Genomic DNA, 15,878 nt, shown 5'->3' on the forward strand with positions numbered 1-15,878 from the left:
TGCTTTTGTTCTTACTGCATCCTTCCAAAAGAAATAACAGGGATGGCTTTCATTTCTACAGCTAGCAAACTATGTGGTTTCTTTTATGAGCTAAATGAAAGGAACACACAAAATAACCATTATGGATTTGTATGAAATTACTGGGTATGGAATGCAGTAAATCCCCAAACAAGCTTTAACTATAGCTTGTAAGATATAATAATCAGGTAAAACTGCAGACTATCCTTTTGTAAGATACAGCAGAAACCTAATACTTTATCGGAAACCTTGATTTATGTTTAATAGCTCTGCTACCTACTAAAAAAGATCTTGTATTAGCAAATGGGTACAGATCCAGTCCATTAGCTTAGGACAACTGAAAAACTCAAGGGTTTTGTGAACTAATGCAATAAAATATCATTAAATACTGTAGCATGACAAGACAGACAGAAGGTTTGAGTTGAAAGTCAGGAGAAGTGTTTGAAATGAAGTAAAATGTACAATAGATAGGTTTAGGTACATATGGCTTACATTTGCAGTAGGTCGTCAGAGGACCTTAGTGTCTGTGATGTAAATGAATAACAGAGCCCTCAACAATTTAACTGTCATCAGTATAAATGCTTTAACTGGCACAGTAAAGCAAACCTCTGGGCCTCTTTCTAAATCTCCATAAGCTCCTGGTCTGAATTATAAACTGGGGCTGCATTACCTGAAGATGAAAGCAGCCAGGTCAATTCACTTAAAACCAGAGAATTACTGCTGCGAAGCTGTGATGAGCAGCAAAGGAGCATGTGTGTGTGGATGTGTGCTTGTGGTTTTAATGTACAGTTTCATAGAGACAAGAGGAACATCTGACTGCCCAGTCACTCAAAACCCAGATTCAAAGGTCTAAAGGTAGCCATTTGATTTTCAACTAGTCAAACTTCCCAGGAAGTAAGGCTGAAGATAAACCACCAGAATTAAACCTCTGCTATGAGGAGGTACACAGCTACAAGGAACAAGCTGTTTCTTTATAACCTGCTGCAAGCCCTCTGCTTGCAAACATTTCTCTATCAAGTAGCACTGTCGCGTCAACAAGGCCAGGATTGAAGAATTCTGGGAACACAAGCTCTGTCACTGACTTAGATGGCTAGATCAAATCCTTTCTCTCTGCTCTGTATGCACATTTCCTCCGCCATCTTCTTTTAGCCTTCAGATCACCAGTTTCGGGGAGTAGGAATTATCACCCCATATGCCATAGCATACACAGCACAACATTGCTGCTGATTCCAAGTCACAGTACACCATATCATATCAACAGCAGCCAAGCATAAAACTCCCCTCCACCTACCTCACTTATCTCTGTCACTTATTTCCAGGTCGTTGATCCCAGACAACTGTCCAGTGCCCAATAGGTTGAAAAAACTGATTCTAAAATTCCTAAGGCAGAATAAGCACAAACAGATTTCACTTCATTGGAATTTTGAGTTGAATATAATAAATAGAATTTGGTTGGGTAAGTAAAGGCAACAAAGCTTAGAAGATGAGAAGGCAGATTGATCACACTTACTCCAATGTGGCCAACTTAGTATATAGTCACCATAACCTTTGGGGTCAAGATGAAATTGTTTCCCTCCTCTGCCCTTCAACAAATGCACAAGATGTTCACTTTTATAATAAATTCCAAACAAATTAATGGATTCCAATATGCATCGTCAAATTTATATTTCCTCCTCCACAGAGTCCTACCCCTGTAAGTAATCCTTAAAATTCGCCATGAAGCTTTCAAAACAATTTATGCAAACAAACATCAAGCAGAGCTATTTGTATTGGCAGCACATTTCTCTTAACAACCTACAACAAGGAACAGATGGTCTGAGCTCTGGAAACAGCTACAAAGAAAACAGTAGGAGCAAGTCCATCAGAAGCACTTTTTTCCTCCAATTTTGTGAAGATTACAGACTTGTTCTTGTTTATTTCTTTGATTAGGCTGTTATTTCATGTACTCATGAATCCTTCCCCTGCATTTCATGGAACAAATCCACCAGAAGCACATTCCCCAACTGTGTATAGTTTATAGAAGCACTGCTTTATGAACTGAGCTATCTGTTCCTCACTGATCCAGCACTCTCTAAAGTGGCAGGGAAGGAAACGAAACAACATGCAGATGTTGTACAAGGGATTGACAAATTTAAAGCAAACCTCTTAACAACTCATAGTTCTCTTTATCCCTTTGCTCATCCCTCAGTCTCAAGTATGAAAACAAGCAAAAGCAGATGATTCACACAGTCACATCCATTACACATCACTTAGTGCTGTTACTGGTGGTGTAAGATGTGACAGTCTCCCTCTTCCCCTTTTCTAAGGGGACCTTCATCTTGTGAAGATGGATTACAAGAAGCTCAGCCTTAGCAGGATGCTATGGTACTAGCAAAGGAGAAACAGGATGGTAATAGCCACAGCACAACCAGCAGGGTCTGCACTAGCTGGAAAGAAGCCTGATCACATGGGAGCCTGGTTCACACCCACAGCAGGACCAGAGGACTCCAAGGAAAGAGAAGGTCACAACTACGTGGTACAGTGCAGAAAACAATCTAACAAGAAAATATAGGTAATAGATAGTATTCTGAAATGATTCAGAGAAGAATAACATGGAAATGAAGAGAAAAATACTCCAGTGACATTCTTCTAATGGAAATAAATTTTCCCTTTACAAAACAAGTAATAGCAAAGGCTTTAATAAAAATTAAAGCAATACTCAACTGTAAAGACCCTTTAAAGACAAGTCTATCCCTGATCATCAGTAATCACACATTTCTTGTTACTACCACCACCATTCAATTCACTATCAGTTCCACTAGAATCTGTGCTTTCTTCACAAAGATTCATATGAATTCATCTACATAAAGACTGTCACTCTACCCTGGATTTAATTTGAATAACATTACGGGACAGCTAACACACTGCATGGCTATCAGCCCACCAGCCACACACCCCTCTATTATCAGAATTCAAGCATATTAGCCACCTAGAATTACACAGGGATGAATATGGACCATGATGTTAAAAAAAAATAAAAAGATAATAAAGAAGGAATTCTGACCAGAGAGACAATCCTGACATCTTGAAATAACAAAAATCTTTCTGAAGGGCATTAACCTGGGTGGAGACAGAGGTCAGTTTGGAATGGTTTGGCTTTGAGGACCGAAACCATGTTAAAATTTGGTGGAGCAGCATCAAGGACAAAGCAGACCAAATTGACAGCTTAATAGAACCTTTGAGCACCACAGACGAATAAACTTTGATCCACACAACACTATGTAATTTCTGTTTTCATAGTCTTGTTAGTGGAACAGTTTCCTATCAGGATGACTACAAAGCTGTTTTCACTGGCTGTCTTGGCTAGCCATGATTGCCAGTCCTTACATACCATACACATCTGCTGCTGGACCACTTACCAGCAAGATGACTAAAATACTACTGAGAAACAAAACCAAACATATCAGAATCACTTTCTGGTTTATGTAGCATCACAGATCCAAGGGGCTTTTTAGGGGGGGTGAAATACAACTAACTGCAGCAGTAATAGCCCAGGCAGCCAACATCTATACTTCCAATGCAGCTTTTGCCATTACTCATCTGGCTGCAGGAAGAGGAAAGCAAGCTCAAGCAGATGATAAAAGCTAAACTAACAGTGCTGCTGAGCGAAAGGGGTCTCAGGGAAAACAGCTGCAGAAGGGTATCTGGACAAGCACTGTCATGTCATGTAGGCATTGCTCCTGGGTTTTATTTGTAAATAAAGATAAAGAAAATGTGAAAGTTGATTTTTCGGGACTTGAACTATTTGACTGCAGTTTAAACCAATTTGAGCGTAGGTACAACTCTGAGCTCACGATCTGACCCTGTAACATGATGCCCAAACTGAGCAAACAGTTTGAAGTTCACTTCAGATTTCTTCAGTCGGAGGATTACGATGAAGCATTTCCTGAGATATCATGCTTTAAACAGCTAATGGCATGTGACAACCAAGTGCTTTTACATTTTATATTCTGAAGTTGCAAACACTTGGCCTCTCCCCCAAGCAGAGAAATCCCTAGCAGCCCAAAGAGCTTGACATTTGGGGCCCCTTCGGACTCTTTTACTTCAGTTAGCACTGGATGCAACCATGAGACTGCTCATTGCAAGTAGAAGAACTGCTCAAAAGTACCTTCAGAGCAGGGTATCCAGGGCTGCAGGGGGACCGTGGCTCTGGAGAAGGCAGAGAGCAGTGACTGCCAGCAGTACCATCACATATGGAGCCTGCAACACCCCAGCCTCCCAAAACAAGCTGGTTTATGCCTTTTCCCAGTAACTTCTTTCATAAGGTGCATGTGGAGACATCAGACAAGGAAGAGTTTCCCCCAGGTGTGTCTTAAGGCTTCTGGAGATGACCAAATGAAATTGCAACATCAGGCAAAAAGCTGCTGGTTCATACCGTGCCTGCCCAGGTTCCCCTGCACCACCACTGGCTGGAGCTCCATTGGGCCACTGAGTTCTACAGAAGACAAGCCTTTCCAGATCAGAGTCCTTTCTAGGCTGCAAGCTCAGGGGCATTAAGTGTATGTATGTATTATGCATACATACGAAACTAAAAATCAAACTTCATTGACAACCAGTAAAGTTTTTAGTTCTGTTCAATCTCCATTTTACTTGGCAAACTTGCCTTTGTACTTCTTTTTAAACCAACAGTATAATTTCTGAGCTACTCTAAGCCAAAGAACCACCCTTAATTGTTACATGATACTAAGCCTCCTGCTTAGTATCAACAACACATAGGAAGCACCAGGACCCAGCTCCTGAGCACCAGCACTAACCAATGCCCTGGCACTGCTTCTCGGTTTCACTCTGAATACCAGTCAAAACTATTCTCAGTCATGCATAAAAAAAGTCAGGATGCTTGCCATTAAGCTTCAACTTTCCTTCTACTGGAGAAATGCAGTTTCAGCTGAATTTGGTGGAATGACAGGAGTTGATTATGTTAACCACTGACTGTGTTTCCTGGAGGGCATCTGAGACTATGCTCTGACACAAATTATTTAATCTTGATACAGATTTGAACCATTTAAGTTTCACATCTCTGGGAAACTAAAAAGGTAATACAAACATCAGAGCAGCTTTTAAAACGTGAAAGGTGGCAAGTGGCAGGGCACAAACACAGTTGCCCCCAGGCATGCAGGGCAGCATGAAACAAGGCTTTGCTGCTCTGGCTCCAAGTGGGAAACTTTGCAAAAGCAGATTGTGGATGGGGAGGGCAGGGGCTTGATGTCTGCTGGGCACAAGTTGGCTGTTCTGCAGAACATTGCAGTGACAGTCAGCCCTTTAGCTCTGGGACCTGAGTGAATTTTCTGGCCTAAAGAGAGATGACAGGTGAGTGAGGTCCCAAGATATTTCCCAATGAAAGCATCTTTAAAAAGTATCCCTGTTACTTTTGTTTGGGATGTTGTCATACCAAAGGAAGTCAGCTCCACTGTATCAATAATAATGAACTTACTAGCCTGGAAAAGGTAAAATATTGATCAACTTGTTCACACCTTTCAACAGCTTGCTTGGAATCAGGAGACGAAAACACTTCAACCTTTGCATGAAGGGGATTTTTAAATAGCACATAAAGCATGCCAAGAATATCCCAAAACCACACAGAGCAGCAGTGTGCAAAATTATGTACAGTACCTCGTAAGATCCTTGGTGAGATACTAGAAGCTGTATAGCTGTTAGCAGAGAACCCCATACAGGCAATTTAACCAGGGAAGAAGCAACATTCATGCAGGGCAAATGGCCCTACTTTGGCTGTAATCACATGTATGTCTTCCCAGAGATTTCAGATGCTGTTCACACATTGTGCTACGTACCTGAAAAACTGAATCACTTAATTTATCTCAGGACTCAGCTCAGCACAGGACAGTTTAGCTAAGATATTTTACTACAAACCACACGAGAGAAGTCTAGTTGAAGCCTAACAGTGAGGATAGCATAAGCTTACGAGCACCACAATAAAAAAGGACTTTCAACGGGATGGTATGCTACATCCCTAACAATCTTTAGATGCATTTTCTCCTCCACTCTGGAATGGAGAAGTAACATTCACAACCTCTGGCTGCAGTCCATGAACAGTGCAAAGGTTCACCAGCAGCACCATCCTATTTTCCACCTCTCCTTCCCAGCAGGACAGCAAAGCACCCAAAACTGAGAACCTATGTACAGCCGCTTCCGCTCTTGTGTGATTACAGCCTGCTTTTAATTTTACCTAGGGCAACACAGCATAAACCCTAAATACACTGAATCAATTTCAGTAAGGGACAGTAATTTTCAGTCTTTCCTCCACAGCCTATAATCTCAGCTGAGCGGTTCTGAAGCAACCATGTCCTGGTGAAGCAGCAAAGCCCTCTCCCATACACTCCTGACCTACAGATATGCTTAATATGTTAATTTTTGTTTTGGTTTCAGAACAAAACCTGCCTTTTAAAGAAAATTTTAACAGATTCTAAACCAGAAACACTGCACTCCCCTGAGGCATTGAAAAATGCAAACTGAAGACTTCCCATGTGTTGGGGTTATTACTTATTTCCTTCTAAAAACAGAAGAAGTGTTGCAACAGTTGTAATGCTCCAGCTCACTAGGCCAAGAAGATGTTTTCTTTCTGCACACTCATTAACCATAGTGTGGAACTCAATAACTGTTCTAATTTCCTACCTTAAATGTTTTTCTTCCCCCCAGTTTTCATTTTACGCTTTACATTTACATAGGACTACACTCCACCACTTACCTTGAGAGTCTAGTTGCTGTCAAACACAATAAAAGGAAAGGAAAAGTGTCTGGAATCACAGAAGCTTTAGTGTTGAAAATTGTAATTTAAATTCTAGAAATGAATTTAAGCACTCAAAGCTTTCTTTGTCAGCCACAGATGAGAAACCAATAGGCTTTGAACGCAAGCAAATGTTTTTTTTTTCCAATCTCTCAAGTAAATATTTATGTTAGATATAATAAGAGATGTTATTTCACACCACAGATTAAATACCAGCTAGTTATTAAATCTGGTGCAATGCTATGAAACTCTCAGGTACTGTTGCCCACAATAGATGCACTGTAATTAAGCTGGCTGAGCTCCAGGCAGGTTCCTGAGGCTCACCTTGACACCCAGAGCATTGGGCAAGCTGCTGCCATAGCCTCAGGAGTCATCACAGAATGATTTGGGTTGGAAGGGACCTTAAAGATCACCTGGTTCCAACTCCTTTCCATGGTAGGAACACCTTTCACTAGTCCTTGGTACCAAGCCTGGATCATGGACAGATTTGCCTTGTGGTACAAGAGAAAATCGCCTAACCATACCACACTTCTGCTGATTTTGTAAAATGCTTTGGTCTTCACATGCAAAACGCTGGTTCTTCTCTAGCTTGCAATGACACAGAGTCTGTGGAGTGATGAGAGGGCCCAGCCCAGGAAAGAGAGGGGAGAGGGTCCTCCATACTCCGGGCGGCCCAGCAGCCTCCACAGCTAGATGTTAGATTACCCCCTCTGTGGAGAGACACTGTCTGTGTGCGAACACACAGAGCCCAAACCCATTCTTTAAAGTCTTAAAGGTGCAAAACATGTATCACATAGAATTTAATTTCTAAGAATAAATATATCAATATTTCCATGGCCAACACATAATAGAGACAAACTTCATAGTGCAAAATCACCCCGAGTTCAGCCCTACCAAGGCATGCCAGTAGTGCAGACATGGCAGCATAAGGTTCCAAGTGCAGGGGTGTGCTCAGCAGGGCCTCCATCAGTGGAGGCAGCCCCTCTCCCACACCACCAGGCAAGGCCAGCTCTGCCCAGCATGGCACAGGTGCAGCACCCATTCCACCTGCATTCTGACACCCTACCAAGGTGACAGAGCACAGGCAGGTGTAAATGCTGCTTGGTTTTTCTTTAAACATCTTATTTGGCTAATTGCACAATCACAAGAAGGCTTCAAAGTGTGCCAGAGAGCAGGACAATGACACCTCATGTGTGAAAAGGCCATGCGTTCCTCCTTTTCCTCTAATAACCACTGATGATAGACCATTATCCTATCATGTTGCCCTGCCTTGTTGTGTCTCAATGCATATATTTAACAGGATGACTTATGAGTTTAGCACAGTGGATGTCTAATAAGGCAAGATCACTTCAAAGTCCTGCTTTATATCATTACGGCAATATTTTTGCCCACTGCCTTGGCAGAGCATGAAGGCTGTGAGTCAGCAGGGCTCGCCAGTGAGATTCCCTCACTCCATCTGGAGCTGCTTCACTGTGTATAGCTAGTTATGGCATGTATAAAGGCTGCTTAGATAGGGCACTCCTAAGCAACTCCAAAATATCAGAAAGGAAAGTGAAATGTTTCACCGCATAGCTGAAGGGGGAGAAGGAAGGGATGAAGCTAACACACTCGGGTATCATGCATAACCCTAGCATGATTCCAGTACCCATGGTGAATGGAACTGGGGTACATTTTCTAACTGGTGTGGTGGGACCCAGATGGCCAGCATGCCCTGAGACACAGACATCAACAGGGATCAGTCAGCACATAGGAACACCTTGGCCCAGGCCTGTAGTTTGGTGCCCATGAGCAACTCCACCAAACTCAAAGGTAACATCATGTGCTCAAAATTCGGCCAGCAGCTTTCAAGCACACAATTTAAAAAGACAGGATGACTACACACAGCAGGCAACACTGTGACGTATAGTCACCCAGACAAGTTAGTTAGCTAAGAGAAGCTCACACAGTCTCCTCTCATTCCTGAAGCATCATCAAGCTGGGAGAACTTTTATGATGCAACTCCAAAAGCATATAGATTACAGAAGCACCAAGATTAAAAATAAGGCATGTTCTTACTACTGTGAGCCATCATATTTCCCTCTGTTCATCAGGATAATAAAACAGAGAGTAAAGCTCTGCAAACACAAAATTAAGCTAGAACTCTAGCAAAAAGGGGCTGGGAATGTCGCTGCATTTCACCATCTACCAGGGAAGAATACAAGCATACATTTTTGAAAGAAACGACACATCCACAGTATGCTAAATAAAATAAGTATTAATTAAATCATTTTTAGCAATCAAAATCTAATTCTGTCACTTTCTGGTATATTAACTAAAGACATATTTGCAATACTATTATAACAAGTTACAGTTCAAGCAATAGAGCTGCTTGCAATAATTCAGAAACATGTACACTTTCATATGAATATATCATGCCTAACTAATGAGATTGCTCATTTCATAACTTCAGTTCCATTTTTATTATTTCATAAAACGGGAAGTCCTTATCCATTTTATGAAAAACACCTTTGTGAAATTCATTAAATAAGCATAAAAAATTCATTAAATAAGTGAATTGCATTCATGGCTGCTTTGATGCAAATGCCCTTTAAGCAATGTAAAACTCCATATTGATTTAACCTTTCATGTTCTGATATTTCCATGTGGAGATATGTATATATAAAAATCTTCATTCAAGGAATAAAATTAAGCACTGATCCCTTGATCTCCAGCCAGGATGAGGTAGATTGGTCAATTTAAGTAGTCACTGATGATCAGTAAGCAGCTGAGTTTGTATTAAAACAGAGCACTGGTATTGCTGTACATCTTTGCTGGCAAATGCCCACATAATATCTTGGGCCAAATCAATATGATGCCTGAAGTTTCCTCTGTAGTAGGAAAGTCAACCAAATACTGCCCAAGTCCCGCAGGACCATTTGTAACAATGAAATCTAGTGCAAGGAAAAGGTAAAATAACTGCTCCTGAGTACCTGGTGAGGTTCAGCTGCTTGTTACTATTGCCCTTCCTCCCACTAAAAGCTGCTGCAAACTGCAGCCAACAAGCTAGGCTGTCTGAACTTACCACCATATGCCACCTGCACAAGGGAGCTGCCAAATTGAAGGATCAACTGTTTCCTTGGGGTTACTCTGCATCTACATCTGGAGCACTCTTCAGTGGCTCCAATATTCACTTGTCTCACATCCTACCTTTAGGGTCATCCTACCATGACCCTCTTCCAGCACTTATGGCAGCATGAAGAATTAAAGATATCCCTAATCCCTAGTCCAGTAGAGTCACTCTCTTCTCTGTGTTCCCAATGCATTGTACTACAGAGGAGAAAATGTGGAAAAGATGCACCTGCAACAAATAAATGTGCCTGCTACCCAAGATGTACATATGATTAGACCTGGAATTGTCATGGAATAAAGTACTTGTACTCCCCCAGTCATCCAAAACCACCTGTTGATGAGAAGTAATCATTTCCTCAAAGGCTTATAATAGTCTACCTGCAGGAAGCTAAGAAAAAGACATCCAGTGTATTCCAAAACAACCATGCCCCCAGCTGGGGTTCATGCTGGATGTCAGTGATGTCAGGCACCAGCCACTCATCCCACCACAAACACCATTCTTGTGGGTATCAGTTTGGAGTGCACTGTACAAACCTGCCACTGAGCTTTAGTCCACTCCCAGGAGGTCAGTGGCTGCAAAGGGATTCCAAGACCCTCGTTGTTGAACCAGGCCCAAGGTGGGATGATGCAAGCTGAGCAGACCTACTCACTGCTGTACCATTTGTTTTTGCTGTGCTTTATATCCAGTAGTCCTAAGAAAGTGTAAGCAAACAGTGCGTACATGAAGGAGAGAGTGACACACCCACCTGAAAGCTTCCCAAGGTCCATGTTTCAATGATGTCATTCCTGGACCGCCTCCCCTACAGCCCTTCCATGACTCATTTCCCTTCCCAGGTGCTTCTCCTGGACACCTCCTTCTCCCTCAGCTCATGTGGCCCCAGCAAACAGAGCCAGAAACAACTCTATTTCCATTTCTAACCATTTAAATTATAAACAATTATTTTTACGTACCAAAGCAGGTCTTTAATCCTCATATTTCCCTCAAAAATACACCCAGACATCTTTATGTTCAGTAAGTCCAGCCAAATAAAACAAGTTTCTAGGCCAAGCTTCCAGGAATTAAAAATAAGCCAAAAGTATTAAAATAAATTTAAAACAGGAAAAAAAAAAAAAGCCAACATATTTACAGGATCATTTTCAAAACTCTCCCCAATTTTACCCAATGTCCCAGAAGATACTGATTCAAAAGGAAAGGTATCATGGCTTTTTTCCCTCCTCCAGAGAAACAGAGAAGGAATCACAGTGAAAATAAGCTTTACAATAAAGGAGTTTCAGCCTTCATCACAGATCTGCATAAGACAGAATAGCAGAAGGCTGCTCCCAGTTCTGACATCACAACAGTAAACAAGAAGGATGAAAACATCATCACTTCCCACCTTCATGCCTCCTACCTCCCTACATTCACTGCTCCTCAGCTGGCTGAAAACTGTCCCCCCACCAGGAAGGGCATCTGTGATTGATCTAGCTCTAAATACTACTTGAAGCCATTATTTAACTTAATAATCATTATTAGGTTTTAGTTGGGACCTCCCTTGATTTCACTGGCCAACAATAAGGCCTTCAGGTACCCTGCAGATCCTCAAGCATCAGCAATGTTAGGAGAGCACACTTCCACCTAAGGCAAGATTTAAACCTGGCTTTGTAATAATTAAAAAAAAAAAAAAGAGAGGATTAAAAACCTTGGGAGCTTTTTCATGATTACTAATTTAGCAGACAAACCATGTTTTATTGATAGTTCCAATAGTAAATTTGCCTTCCATACACACTGCTGCTGATGCCTAAAATAAGATGTGCAAGAAGAGATAATCTTGTGCCTAAGGCTTTTTTAGGATAATACACAAGGCAAGCTTGCAACAACTCAACCAAGAGATATTCAATAGAGCAGTGCTCAGCGAGGGCTGCTCCTGGCTTTTCTGCATCAGGAAAGGAGCTCAGCATTTCCATGGGCCTGCTGCTATCTGCCTTTCCACAAGGCAGCCAGAAACACAAGTGCCAGTCCTGTAGGTTTATTCAGAAATTAGATCTCCATTTAAGAAAATCCTTGGTGTGACAGCACTGTAGCTTTTAAAATTTGACTGTCTAAAAGCTGTTGGAAGTGGAGGTACAGATTCCAGAGAGCCTACAGCACAAACACAACTCATTCATCTGGAGCAGTATTACTTGGCAGGGATATAACATTACTTTGGTATAATTTGAGGGGTGGGAAATATTATCCTTAAGTTTTGCATGCAAATGAGTAGGTCTGGAGTGCCTAAAGGTCTGGGATGATTCCAGATGAAAATCTGACCTGGCATCTTGCAAGAGCCCTGATTTGTGCCATCACCATGCCGTAACATCACACCTCAAACAGGGCCATTGCCACGGATGCCAGGAACTCTTCCCTCACCATGTACACAAATGCACTCACTTTCACCCTCCTTCTTTCTTTCCCCAAGTGCACACTCCCAGCGCAGCTGTTGGGGGGCAGTTATTGCAATGGCAAATAGCCAGGGTGCTGCTAACCTGCAAACACAGCTTCCTGCAGCCTTTTCCTTGCATCTAAATTGGTTTCACTTGAGAGAAAAAAAAAAAACAACACGTTTGTTTTAGCAAGGCTAACTAGTCAGTGATGTGTTTGGCTGGAAACCTGTTATGTTTTGCTACTTTATCATGTTGCTATTTCCATGTTCAAAGGCTAGTTAAATTATTTACGTTACACTTCATATATTGTGTACAACACCTGCCTTGACACAAACAGCAGCAACTTCAGAATAACAGTGCTGTGCTTTGCAAGGAACAGCCCACTCAAAGCCTTGGCTCTCATCCCTCCCAAAAATATCAAGAGCCATGCAGACATCAATCTGCTTTAGAGTTTCAGATAGCAATATTGACTCAGTTCTGGAGGATATGGGGTTGGATTAGATGACCTTTGACGGTCCCTTCCAACCCAAACTATTCTATGATTCTATATTACAAAAGAGCGTACAAAAGGAATAAGCTGAGCGAGAGCCTAGCTAATCTGAAATTCACTCTGAATGATAAATTACTTTCAGCCAGTAACACCCAACACTGTTTCAAAATGTATATTGAAGAACATGTACATCAAGAGACTCTGTGAATATTTTATTTAGACTGTGTAGTATAAATCACATTGTAGTTGCCCTGCCTTTTACAGTACAGTTTGATTTTGTCCCTGTCTTTTTATTAATTTAATCAGAACTCAGTTGAATTACCATTTCTTCACTCATCAGCAAACAAATTGGGCATAAAAGTTAAGAAACCCCCAAAATTTTAGGAGTACTTCAGTGGCCATAAAAACAAACCTCCTCAGGTAGCTCACTAGTCTCAAACCCCATTCTAGTGATCATCACTCACCTAGGGAGTGCCCAAACCTCCAGTCTTGATGTTTTACAATAAGAAGAAACGTAAAGAAAATGTGATTTCTTTATGAGAGGCAGCACCAGGGCAGGATAGCTTTCCTACAGCAACACTGCTGCAAAAGCTAACAGCTGTTTTCCCCAAGATCCACTATGGACATTTCAGCACAGAGCAAGCCCTTTTACTGCTGCTTTTCCCTTGCCAAAGAGCACCAAGCACCCCTGAAAACTGGAGGATGTTTTTTTCAGTGCTACCTCATTTTCCACTGCACTCCAGCTGGCTTTGGCATTCCCCCTCTAAAATCAAGGCCTCATACAGCAGCACAGGGAAGAAACTCAGCACAAACTCCTAGATGCTTCCAAGTGATGATAATCTACAGTGGACTGCACGATGCCTCCCTGGGATGGAGGGGAAAACAGCATGGTGCTGTACAGACACACGCTGCAACAGGGCTGCTGCCAAAGGAGTTTCCAACTTCATTTCCCTCTCTGTACATTGCAAACAATAACTTGTATATAAAGCAGAATGGGGGTCAAAGGCTGAGGAAGGAGATTATAAACAAAATCTTTTGGTATAAAATAATACTGCACTTTCTATACAGAGCAGTAAACCCAGGAGCTGATAATGTGCCGTCCTGAATATTATTATAAAATTCAGTTAAGAGGCAGTTTACTGAAACAGGTCAGAGCCTGAGTGTCCCCTCCAGTTCAAGCCTTGATATTGTACAGGTCTTGTGAATTGAGTCGTAGATATCAAGAAACGTTACAAGTCAAATCGATATTTTATAGCCTTTGCACAGACCGTAGTGTGAAACTCTATCAATCAGCACAGTGCTCTGAACAGAAGGACTTGCAGGAGCTAAAATAATTTACACTAATAAGGCAGTGACCCATGCAGTCCTTAGTGATCATTTATCTTTGGCAATACATTTTACCGCTGTTGAGCTGCTTGGAGTTGTGGCTTTTTCCCCAGCAGAAAACTCCTACATCAGATTAAGGACATAAGCAGTAACCTAACCACAAGGCTCAGTTTTGTTCTGTGTAAATTCATTCCAATTATATAAACTGCTAAATTAAGAAATGAGGTATTTAAAACAAAAGGGTTATAACAGAGCCACAAATACACAAACAAACATCACAGAAGTTCTTAATTCCGTTTCTTGCCTTGTTTGCTTATTGAAGTGCCATATGTTGCTGCAAGTGCTATGAAAATATCATAAGACTGTAATTATAAGGTTTGTTGAATTATAGAGTAAAGAAGCCACTTATTTACATTTAAATATGAACAGTGGTAATTGAAATGTCATATGCTTCTCTGTTCTTGACTCCAGAAAAATATTTATCTACCAGCAGCTCGATGTGATTTCAGCAACGGCCTGGATTCATGAAAGGAACTGTTACTCACATCACTCTCTGCTTTTCTTTCTTTCTCCCTTCTGATTTATGAACTCAAACAGGGGCTTCTGAAGTGCTCAGGCACTGACGTAGTGATGAAGACACTGCAAACAGGGTTGTTACTAAGTCGGTGGTCAATAATTCTTTGACCTGTCAATATGGGAAGACCTGCAATAGCTTTAGGAAATCAATTTTAAATTGACCTCATTGAACTGATGCAAAACCCAACTCCAGATGCATTTAAACTGATTAGCTCTTGTTACAGTCTGAGAACAAGCAAACCCAAGCCAGGCTGATGTTGAGTACACAGAGAAAGGGTTTACAAGAGTTTAAAATTAAAATTGCATTAGTTGAACCAGGGTCCCTTTAAGGGGAAAAGACCTCTAGAAACAGCCCCAGTGAAGGCACTGCAGTCACAGTCAAGATTGTGCTGTGCCAAACTTGCTTACAAATGAGACTTGAAGCTTTACCCTCCTTACAACACTACCAATGTCAGTAGAAAGCCTCCAAGAGGTTCAATTCCACCAAGTAAACTGAAAAGAACATCAAAAGCCCAAAAGAGAGAAAAGCAACTCACTGTAAGCAGCACACAGCTCAGACCAGGTAGGCAGCAATAAGAGCTGGCCCCGGGAAGGCAGAAGCCAGCCTCCCTGTGTGCTCACCTCAGATATTTACCATCAGCTACCTGAGTAAAGGTTCTCTAGAAAAAAAAAAACCTAAACTAGCAAAACTTGAGCCTGTCTTGTCCAAAGAAGTTTTCTCACTGCAGGAGCTGGATACCCTTTGCTGCACTGTGGCATGCTCCAAACCCAGTGTCTGTGGCTGTCATGACAGGCAGAAACCTGCAAGACTAAGGGGGGCATGAAATTAAAAAGAGCTCCCAGATCTTACTTTCTGGGTCTAAAAAAAATATTTTACATAACCTTAAGGTTATGTACCACACAAAGGTTGCTGTCAAGTATTTTTCTTTTTGTAAAATATTAATAATCATCAGGTAAGGACTGAAGTTGGGGCCTTTCTTTGGTTGGTCTTTCTCCAAGAGAGCTATTCCACTGCACTATACGAAAACCCAGGGGCATTTACCAGCTCTGTTTAATAGCTACGCAGTCCACCACTAAGTTAATGGTAAAGCTTTCAATTAACATGAACAGTTTTTTGGCTAATGCTAAACCCACAAATCTCAGTCACCTGCTCTGCTTCCCTCTACCTTTCCCAAAACA

The sequence above is a fragment of the Pezoporus occidentalis genome, unplaced genomic scaffold (genome assembly GCF_034315485.1).
Source record: "Pezoporus occidentalis ecotype Australia unplaced genomic scaffold, CSIRO_AGI_Poc_V1 ctg135, whole genome shotgun sequence".
Taxonomy (NCBI): domain Eukaryota; kingdom Metazoa; phylum Chordata; class Aves; order Psittaciformes; family Psittacidae; genus Pezoporus; species Pezoporus occidentalis.